An 11695-nucleotide genomic window follows, 5' to 3' on the forward strand; every position below is an offset into this window, starting at 1 on the left:
AGCTCATTAATTGTAAGTTGCCGACTTTATCGTCCAGGCCGATATGGACATCGACCTGGCCGATCAGTACAAATCTCAGAAGATCGGCCAGAGCATCGCCCTGGATGCAAGACTGGATGATTGAAAATTGGCTTGATCGTCCAGGCCGATCTCACGATCGTCCCAGCCGATCAGTTCAAATCATGGGAAAATCGTCCTGAGAATAGCCCTGGATACGAGCTGGCCGATATTTATCGTCCTGAAGTAATTTAAGGTTTTTGACTGGATCGTCCTGGCCGATCCTGCGATCATCTAGGACAATATGATTGTATCAATCATCCTTAATTACTCCATTGATTTCCTGATCAATTAAGGCATAATTTGTTAATATAGTCCAGGCCGATCAATAATCGTTCGGGCCGATAATTTAAAAATACAGTATACCTTAATTGTCTATGGCGGCAACTTCTTTCTGTTTTGAGCTTATCATCCTGGCCGATACACGTATCGTCCAGGCCGATATGTTAATGTCGGCTGCCTTATTTAAAATCCTTATTTAGACATTTCTGTTTTAAGCCTGATCATCCAGGACAATGTAAATATCGTCCTGGCCGATATGAGTAAAAATAGAAATTCTAAGTCTCTCAAGTGTGTGTGTGTAGGGTTACTTAGCATCAGTCTCTTTGACCATTACAAGTAGACTCAAGAAGTGAAAAAGTACAGACTGACTCAACCCTCAACCTATGCACTCCTAAACTGGCTTTGTCGGTTCGTCCGATCTTCGATTCCTGAAAAGTTAGAAGCAACAAGCAGTCCAAGAGAAATAGTGTTTGTCAATCATCAAAACATAAGCCATGAAAATAGATTTGCAACAAAATTATCTTTGTAATTAAAGAAATTTGATTTTTTAGATTTTTTATTTTGGAAATATTAATAAAAAAAGGGGTATCAAAAAGAAATATACAACATGTACAAAAATTGAAAGAATGTGCAATGATTTACAAATTGAAAAGAGGTATAAAATGATCCCAAATACATAAAGATGCATAAATTGTGCCATAAATATTTTAAAAGATGCGTAATGTCGCCAATTGAATATGCTCTTTTCTCTATCATTTAATCTTCAAATTTAAATCAATCTAATGTTCGATTATGTTTTAATTAAAAATTAAAATTAACTAATCTTCATTTCATTACTTTTGTATTGACTTTCAGGACATTAATAAATCATGTACGAAATATGACTTTCTACTCCCAGTATCAAAACTTTTAGTTGACAACACATAAAACTATGATATGTTCTCCTTTATTGATGGATCATCAGGATACAATCAAATTAAGATGGTGTCTGAGGATGATAAGCACACATCATTCAGAATGCCCATCGGTATTTTCTGTTATACAATCATGCCCTTTGGCCTGAAGAATACTGGTGCCAGCTATCAACGTGCAATGACTCATATTTTTTATGAGTTAATATATCAAAAGGTAGAGTGCTATGTGGATGACCTTTTTGTCAAAAGTATGGATCAGAAAGACCACCTGAGTGATCTAAGAATCATGTTTGACAGAACCAGAAAGTTTATTTTGAAAATGAACCCTCTTAAATATGCTTTTTGGGTCTCCTCCGACAAATTCTTGCGGTACGTCGTTTGTCCTCAAGGTATCAAGATTGACTCCAACAAAATCAAAGCAATTATGGAGATGTCGCCTTCTATAAACCTGTGACAACTCCGCTCCTTGCAAGGGAAACTAGCTTTCATTCAGCTGTTTATATCAAACCTGTCGGGTAGGTGTCACCCATTTTCAAATCTAATGAAGAAATATGTTCGTTTCAAGTGGGATGAAGGGTGACATGAAGCATTTGATATTATCAAAAGATACTTGTTAAATTTGCCCATTCTTGCAGTACCAATCTCGGGGAAGCCTCTTAAATTGTATATGGCAGCACTAGAAGAGTCCCTAGGAGCATTATTGGCCCAACATAATTAAGAAGACAAAGATAATTCAATCTACTACATCAGTCGGAGGTTGATTGGAATAGAGATCCACTATTCTCTAATTGAGAAGCATTGTCTAACATTAATTTTTGTAGTTCAGAAACTCCACCACTACATGCTATTTCACAGAATCACTCTATATCAAAGATCAATCCGCTGAAGTTCTTGATGACAAGACCAGCATTCATAGGTTACCTAGCTAGGTGGACTGTATTATTAGTGCAATTTGATATCATATATATGCCACAAAAGATGGTGAAATGATAATCCTTAGTAGATTTTCTCATTATGAATCTTATTCAGCAGACTCTCCCCTAATCGATGATTTTCCTGATGAGCAAATCATGCAGATCGAGGAAGAGGACAAATTATAATTTTGGGAGATATATTTTGATGGGGCTTCCTCGATTAAGCCTGCGTAACCTCCAAATATTGCAAGGGCCCGAACTGGCATCGATCTCATCTTCATATCACCTAAGGGAGGCATAATGAGATTTTTATTCAGTTTGAGTGAACCTTGGACAAACAATGAAGCCAAGTACAAAGCTCTAATAGTAAGACTGTAGATTGCAATCGATGTTAGAATCTAAAATCTCCAAATTTTTAGGGAATCTCAACTTGTGATAAACTAATTTCCAGGTAATTACAAGGTTGGCAAACTTGAATTGGCCCTTTATCACCAGCAAGCTTTTGAAGAAAGTGTCAAATGTTAAAATAGGTCAAGTCCCTCGTGGTCAAAATGCCAAGGCAGATTGTCTAGCCAAATTATCCAAGGTTGTGGCAAATACCGATGAGGAGATGCCTATACAAATTACTGTTCACGACCGTCAGATCTTGGAGCCTGTAATCTTGTAATTCCTGCAGGCATAGGGAATACCAGATTCAATCCAGCAAGATATAACCCCAGTTGATCCTCAACCTTACCAATGAACCATTATTAAAAATTAACTAGAAGAATGTCATGTAGTCAAGAGACATAAAACCAGTAGATGCTTAGAGTCGTGGCTACATTGCCTAGACATTGAGGAAGGAGATGATTGGAGGCAACCCTTCATTAAATATTTTAAAGAATGTAAACTCTCAATGGAAAAATCTATAACTGCACAAATTAGAAAAAGGGTGTTATGATATACATTTGTTAACAACAAGCTATATCGATGAGATGTCGCTACGATGCCTAGGAACCAAGGAAGCTGATAAAGTGGTAGTAGAAGTCCATGAGGGGCTTTATAGAGCATATCAGTTAGATCCTAAAATGGCCACTAGAATCAAGAGAATGGGATATTATTTATCGACCATTGTGAGAGATTATATTGATTATGCTAAGAGGTGCTACGAATATTAAATCCACGGTGATGTTATACATCAGCCTCCAAATCCTCTATACCCAATGGTAGCATCCTAGTTATTTGAATGTTGGGGTACATATATAATTGCGCCAATATATCCTCCATCTTCAGTAGGACATTATTTCATTCTAACAGCAACAGACTACTTTTCTAAGTGGACAGTGGTGACTCCATTAAGAGAGGTCACTTCCGATCATGTGATCAATTTTTTTAACCATAATGTTGTCTATAGATTTTATATGCCACACTGCATAATCTTAGATAATGATATAATATTCAAAAGTACAAAAATCTACAAATTTATTGATTGGCATAAAATTGATTGGAGTTATTCATTTATATACAATCTAAGGGCAAATTGCTTGGCGGAGGCCTTCAATAAGATGCTGGTTAAATTATTGAAGAAGATCTTTACCAAGAATAAAAGAGAATGGCTTACGAAGATGATAGAGGCATTATGGACATATCATTCAACCTATTAAATGACAACCAAAGCTACTCCTTATACACTTGTGTTCGTAGTTGAAGCAGTATTGCCATTGGAAGTTGAACTACCATCACTCTGGATAGCAATACAGAACAATCTCACTCAATAGAAAAATACTTGTTTAAGAATGAAAGAGCTTGATACACTCGATGAAGTTAGATTGGAAGCTCAACAAAACCTAGAAATCTATTAAGGAAGAATGGAAAAATCCTTTGATCGTATGGTGCACCCTCGGGCATTTCAAGAAGGGGAATTGGTCCTAGTGCTGAGAAGGCCAATCTTCTCACACTAAAAAATAGGTGGCAAATTCTTATCCAATATGGAGAACCCCTTTGTTATCAAGAAGGTGTTTCAAGAAGGAGCTTATCAACTTATCGACCTGGACAGCCAAAAGCCAATGCGGCCGATCAACGATCGATATTTAAAGAAGTACCACACATAAAATTGCCCAAGAAAATGCTATATTCAACGTGTTATGTATTTTGTACATATTTATTATCACATATACATTTTATATTTTGAAATTGTCTTATATGACAAGAATGCATTTCAAAATTCTCCCTAAGATTAGAGGCATTTTAAATATTTATTCGATTTGACATCACGTCGCGTGCCAAGATCCCTGAATAAATATTTAAAATATCAAAGATACAAAGCCTATCCAAAATATCCCTGTGAGAAAAGGGGCTTTTTTAATATTCATTTGTGTCGACATTGTGCTATATGCTGAATCACCAAATGAATATTTAAAATCTCAAAATCCTAAATTTACTCTACTTTAAAATGTCCCTACAAGACATGGGACATTTTAAATATCAATTCGGGTTGACAACGCACTATATACCGAGATCTCCGAATAAATATTTAAAAATCACCAACATAAATATTTTCTTATGTTTAAGAATACAATAAATTCTTTTCTAAGTTTATGCAGGTGATCTTCTAAAGGTTTGAGACATCACCTTCTCAAGCATACCAAAAATCAAAAGTCAGGAAAGAGACTTTTGTAACTTTACACTCCAACAAATTGAGCCAAAAAAACTTGAAGTCTTTCAATAGCATGAAGCTTAAGATTCGAATGTATAAAAGGTCAGATCCAACATACCCAAATATGAACAGATCGCTGGCAGCTCCGTCTACTCAACACGCTATAAGAAAGGCCATAGTAGCGGAATCCCCACTTCGTCAACCAATTAGTAGGGACTGTAAGAAACACGAAGGCTTATTTGACTTCACAAGTTCAAGTGATTGTAGTATACAAAATTCTTTTAATTGATCGGAGAATTAAAGTTCCAAAGGGAAGGAAGAGTCGCGAGCAACTACCAAATGTACATAGACTCCAAATCTTCAACCACAAAGGAGAACTTCAAATCCACTAACTTCAGTGAAATTAGCATTGGAAGAACATTCCCCATAGCTCAAATATAAAGTTTGAATGAGTGTAAAAGGTTGGATCCAACATGCCCAAATATGATCTTATCGCTGGCAGCTCCATCTATTCAATATGCCATAAGAAAGGTCGTAGTAGTGGAACCCATATCTCAACAATCAAAGGATGAAGAGCTATCAAATCCTAGCTCTTCTAATATGATAAACTCAAGTGACTCAGATTAAAGTCTTATAAAGTTGTTAAGGATCATGATACTACCTACATTTGGTACTATCAACCGGATTCAAAACCTATAAATTCTTCAATAAATCCATAAAGAATCAAGAGAGGATCAAAGGTATTCTTCAACAAGTCTGCTAAAGCACAAAGCAAAGGACCGAAGAAACTATACTAAAGTTAACACAAAGCCTAAGGCTAAGCTAAGTGAATTCTATCATCAACATGTTCGCTATGTATAAAGCTATGGACTGATGATTTCTTGTCATTGACCTAATACAAACCTAAGGGTTTAGGTCACCGGCATTTACCCCTTCATCAAGTCAGCTAAAGCTAGAAGCAAAGGGAAGAAGGCATAAAAATCTCTAGAAAATTTAATAAAAGAAAAATCATGTGGTCGTGGTGATATAACCAGATGATGGAAGAATGTTGAACATATACATAAAGGCTATAAACTAAAGTGGCCATGGTGATTAAAGAGAATAAATGGTGGAGATGCTGTCCACCAGCGTCAATCTATAGAGTGATGCTCTAGAGACCTAAGTACAAAAAACTCTATCATAATCCCATGGATCTCGACTTGATGAAGAGCAGATATATCAACTAACTGAGGACTATAAGTACAACTAAAAGATCCATGAAGACACTAAGATAGACTCTTGGGAATCTATAGAATGAAAATCTTAGTGTGACTTTGAAACAAGTTTTTTGAGATCCACTAAATGAAAGCCCTAGTGTGACATCTAGAATAAATATCTAGAAATCTATAGCGTTAATCTCTATATAACAAACGTGGTTTGCTCTAGACACATTCCACATTTGTTGTGGGCCATTTCTTGACCTCCATAATGCAGCTAAAAGAAATTAGAATATAAAAGAACTACTCAAATCATTACCTGTAGTTTCATCTATAGCATCCCATACCGATATCTCTACTAAAATCCATCCCGCAGTCTGCAAATGACACCGAAAACATCATATCATGCATGCTTCACCTTGACACAGTCTTCATTCGTGTTATTAAAAATGAGAATGAAGCTTTCATTTGGGTTCTTACACGCTTAACTCCTCTTCCCGAGCCCGTCCCACACAAACTAGTCGAGCATCTCCTCCTACTCTCAGACTTCTCGCAAGCAATTGAAACCATACTCGACCCTTCCTCTATCGTAACCCACAACCTATCTCCACCTACTGAATCCTAGTGTCATCCTCAATCTCCCTCTCAGGCCGCGACTCCACAAGCCCAATTTGAACCTTCCTATCCCGTCAACCTGAACTCTCTTGCCTGATTCCTTTTCAGCCAAACCCCACTGAATCCCTAACCTATTTGCAAGTGACCAGAGAGATAGATAGATAGATATATAGAGAGTGAGAGAGAGAGAGAGAGTGAGAGAGAGTGAGAGAGAGTGATGGAGCTTCTCCCTCTACCGACCCTCTACATCTCATCCCATCACCATTCCTATGTAGAAGTTGTCCCCTATAAGCCCTAGCCAAGGCCTTCTATAGCAGACCCTAGACCTCCTTCTCTATGATATCCTCACGAACCCAAGCTAAACTACCTAGTGCCTATATCCCTCCGATCTCCCTTCTCGGCTGCAGACCCGAACTTCATCTCCTGAAGCCATCCCCTTTGCCGATCTAGAGAGCCTACACTCTTCCTCATTTATTTCAATAAGTTGCTAATAGTAAGGTTATTAATATAATATTACTTACCATCATTATCAGTATTGTTATTATTTATCTTAGTATTATTATTAATATTATTATTATTTAATGATATTATTATTAGAATGTCATTAACCATTAGTTATTATTATTAATTATTAGCTACTAATATTTATAGTATTATTAATATATGTGTATATGTATATATATAGAATATTTTTATTATTATTAAAAAAGGGGTCTCGAAAGAAAAAGAAAATTATTAAAAAAAAAAGAGAAAAAAATATTATCTCGATTTTCATGCCCACCACCTCACCGAAATAAAAAGGTATAATCTCTCCAAACCCTAAAACTTCGAGAACCCACTTTTGTTGCTAGCAATGTGACAAAATAACCACCTATACATACTTTTCTTAATATAGTGGGAGGAAGCTCGTCGCAGTGTTCTCAACGAATCAGGTGATCATCTATTTTCTCTTTTTTGGCATTCATGACGCACCAAAAAATGGCCTATACATGCTTTTCTCTATTGTGGTGGAATAGGAACCTGGTGTGGTGCCTACAGAGAGATAGGGATATTCATAAGTACCCGCTGGCGAGAAAACATCTACTTCTCTTTTGTAATAGGTATCGAAGATCCATACACGCCTTTCTCTAGAATAGTCAGGTTGAATATTTCACAGCTACGGTGTCCTCGTATGAGGTCACCTACCATACACGCTTTTCTCTAATATAGCAGGAGGCCAAATTTTTTATAGTTTTCTCATAAACGAGGGAGATGATGGGAGGCTGTCAAAATTTTAGGTGACTTAAGATTGCACTTGGACCTAATTTGAACCAAGTGGACCCAAATGAACTTAAACTCAAGTGAATTTGAATAATATGAGAGAAATTGATTGAACTCAAGAATAATAAATGCAAAGAAATTTGACTTGACATTGCAGTTTGGGATAACAACAAGGAACTTGAACTCACACTTGAACTTGAATTGAACACGAATTCAAGCTCGACTGCAGTGGACTCAAACTTAAACAAAGAACTTGGAAACTTTTGCACAATAGAGGACTTGCATATCGGAAAATAATGAAGAAGACTCATTTTAGACTTGATCTTAAGCTCAAATATGAATCTGACTTTGAATTAATGTTCTAAATATTAACCTAAACTAAAGTCTAATGTTTGTAAGTTAAAGTCATAAATCATAAAAATGATGAAATTAAAGATAAGTAAGTGAATGAAGAATACGTCTTCAAGAGATATATAAGCAAGAGATGATGAGGCAGAATTATCTCTAATCGTTCAAGCAAATCAATCTACATGAAACAATCAAATAAAGAAGGTGGCAATATATTTAAAATCAATGTCCTTAGGTCTCCTACAAATGCACCAATCCACCTGACATGCTAGAATTTTGTAAGAAGATAGAAATAAGTAGGTAATGGAAATTGGAAAGGGTATACCGTTGATGGCAATAAAATATCGATAATGTGAGTTCACCAAGCATGTAACAATTTGTTTCCAAGAAGGATGAAAAGATTGTAATGGTTGCTATAACTCACACACAAGCAAGAGAGTTGCAAAGTGAGTAAACATGATAAAACATGATAGCGACTATGTCATCAACATCAACTCGGCGCCATGGAAATATATCAATAAAAGGGTTTAAAAGTATAGTGAGGGTGATGAACTGATGATCAAGATTTATTAAACAAGCTTCAAATAAATACAATTTACAAAGTGGTCAATGTCATTTGACCCCTTGTGAGCGACGAAAGAATTCAACATACAATTAACTAACAACGAAGATGTATTCACAAGGTCCAAAGCAAACATCACCTTTATATAATTAATACCACTTGATTGAAAGTGAATACACTAGCTCACCACAAGCAGAAGTAGATGGGTAAATACAGAAGAGAACAACAGCTGATAAGAGCTCCTACAATATGTCGTATAAGACCCATCAAACACCCAATGTGTTGACCACAAGTAAAAATCAATTGGAGAATGCAATAATATGATATTGAGGATTCATCACATTGACTATAATGCAAACATTCGTAGAATATATGATGACTGGCTCAAGGACAACAACAACTAACATGCAATAAGAGTAGTAGTTCCCCACTCTCTAATAGTAGCATTCAATTGAATACACGTACCTTCTTGTGATCAATGATATGGGGGTCTCAATCAATACTAAAGAATTATCATGTAAATAAGAGAATGCAACTACCGGCATGTGATTGTGAACATAAATCAATGGAGCATTTGTGAAGGAGAGACTCATGAAAAACATACACATGGAATGATGAATACTTTCATACAATGACCAAAGATTGAATGAAAGATATGCAATAAATGTCAGATGCTTATGTTATTAGCAACGCTATAACATAAACGTGTACATTAAAATCTGTGAGCAGTGGAATGAATTCAAAGCATATGCAGCGATGTTATTCACAACAAATACTAAAAGATGTCATGCCAAATATGAAGGTCATTTGTGAATACAAATATACACATCAAACTACTCATGAATCGTGATGAGGGAGATCCAATGAATGCTACATCACCTTAACGGTCAATCACTAGTCAAATTAAGTAACTACATTGTGGTGCAGTCCATGACCCCTAGTCTGAGATTTTGATGATAACAAATAATATTGTTTGAATTACTATTCATTAAATACTTATGATTTCTACTCTTGTGTATGAGTACTAACATTTCAGGGAGATCAGAAGTTACACAAGACAACAAGAAGACTAAAGACTGGAAAGAGTAGAAGTTTGAATTCATAACATTATAATTTTTTATTTATTATTATTTTTCTTTTATTGAGACTGGTAATAAATTATATTCAAGACTGAGCAACCATGCACATACACAGGGGGAGAGGGCTTTAAAAATAAAGAAAATCTTTTCTCTGTTGATTGTACTGTACGAGTTTTAATCATATTGTATGATCTGATTTAGCTCAAACGGCTGTTTGTAAACAAGTCATATTGTAAAATGTCTATCATACTGTACGATGTATTTCTAATTAAAAACCCTAGCCTTTAGATTAATTAAAGTATGTTTTTAATATAAAAATTTTGAACTGATCATATTGTACGATCTTATCATACAGTACAATATTTTTGAATACTTACTTAAATTAACTTCATGATTAGTGTGTAAATAAAGGATTAATTTTTGATTGGTTATCATACTATACTACTACGTTCATACTTTATAATCAATCGAGGCTATTTTTTATCATCCCGTACATCGTACCGGATGATCCCTTTATTTTGAACTAATCACACTGTATGAAGTCATTCGTACCATACGACGTATAGAGATGAGTTTTCATCATCTCAGGAATCATTATGTACAAACATAAGGATTTTATATATCGTATTATATGGGTTTATATCATATTATATGATAGTATTTAGACTTTTTACCTGTTTGCAAACCTTCGTACCAAGATGAAGGCTATTTTATGTTGATCGTACTATATGATTTTGGATCATATTATACAATCATAATGGCTAAATTAAAAATTTAAGGATTTCATGGAGCATGTTTTAAGTATCAATACTTCTATTTTTTGGAATATGTGTGTGAGAGAGAGAGGGGAATGTGAACAGAGAGGGATTCCTTGGGAGAGATCTCTTGAGAAGATTTTGGTGTTTGTGAGAGGAAGGAGAAGGTGGGTTTTGTGAGGGAGAAGGAGTGTTAGGGAGATCACACAGTTGCTCTTAGTTTGCTACACTTTGCTCCTCCTGTAGCCCGAAAAGATCATGTGGGAGGCTCTCTAAGGGGGAGATTATTCTACATTTGTATCCTCTAAGGTACTCTGCCTTCTCTAGGAGGGAGAAAAATGAGAAAGTATGCTACCATCACAACGAGGGTGAAAAAGTGCTTGGCACTCCACCACACCGAGTTGGTGAAAGTAAGGTTTGTAAGGGCTTCTCTGCCTTACTGTAAGGGCAAAAGGAGAATTATTGTTTAGTTGTGAAATTTTCGGAGTGGTGGACTCTGGGGAGTAGACGTAGGTGAAGTGACCGAACCACTATAAAATCTCTGGTGTGATTTTTCCCTTACTGCATTTTATTTATGTTATGTATTTTATATTTGTTAAATTATTTGGTGAAAAACATAGTGAAATTCGTTGTTGAGAAAGTTAAATTTGCACTACCTCTTGTTGCAAATTATGTTTTAAGCATTCACTTCCGTATCATTTAATCTTATTATTTAAAAATTAAAAACACAAAAAATTAGAAATCCTATTTAGGATTGTATTTTTACTACACAAATTTCCAATTTACCCCCCCGTTGGCGCATCTCATAACTTCACATTGATCTGTTAAGAACAAACACTGATGATACTACATCAAATGCAGACATCTATGATCAAAACCAGGAGATTAATTAGTGGACTATAATCTACATGCATAAATCATATAGGTAGTGCATGACAATCTATCTGTATAAAACAACAAATAATTATAATCAGAAGATGTAACAAAATGCCACCGGATCCATCTATGTAGCAGATAAAAGAAGTTTATAAATATTACTAAATACCCCCGCATATGTACTGTAGTTTGCCTACACATA

This window comes from Dendrobium catenatum, unplaced genomic scaffold, assembly GCF_001605985.2.
Source record: "Dendrobium catenatum unplaced genomic scaffold, ASM160598v2 fragScaff_scaffold_790, whole genome shotgun sequence".
In the NCBI taxonomy this organism is placed as follows: Eukaryota; Viridiplantae; Streptophyta; class Magnoliopsida; order Asparagales; family Orchidaceae; genus Dendrobium; species Dendrobium catenatum.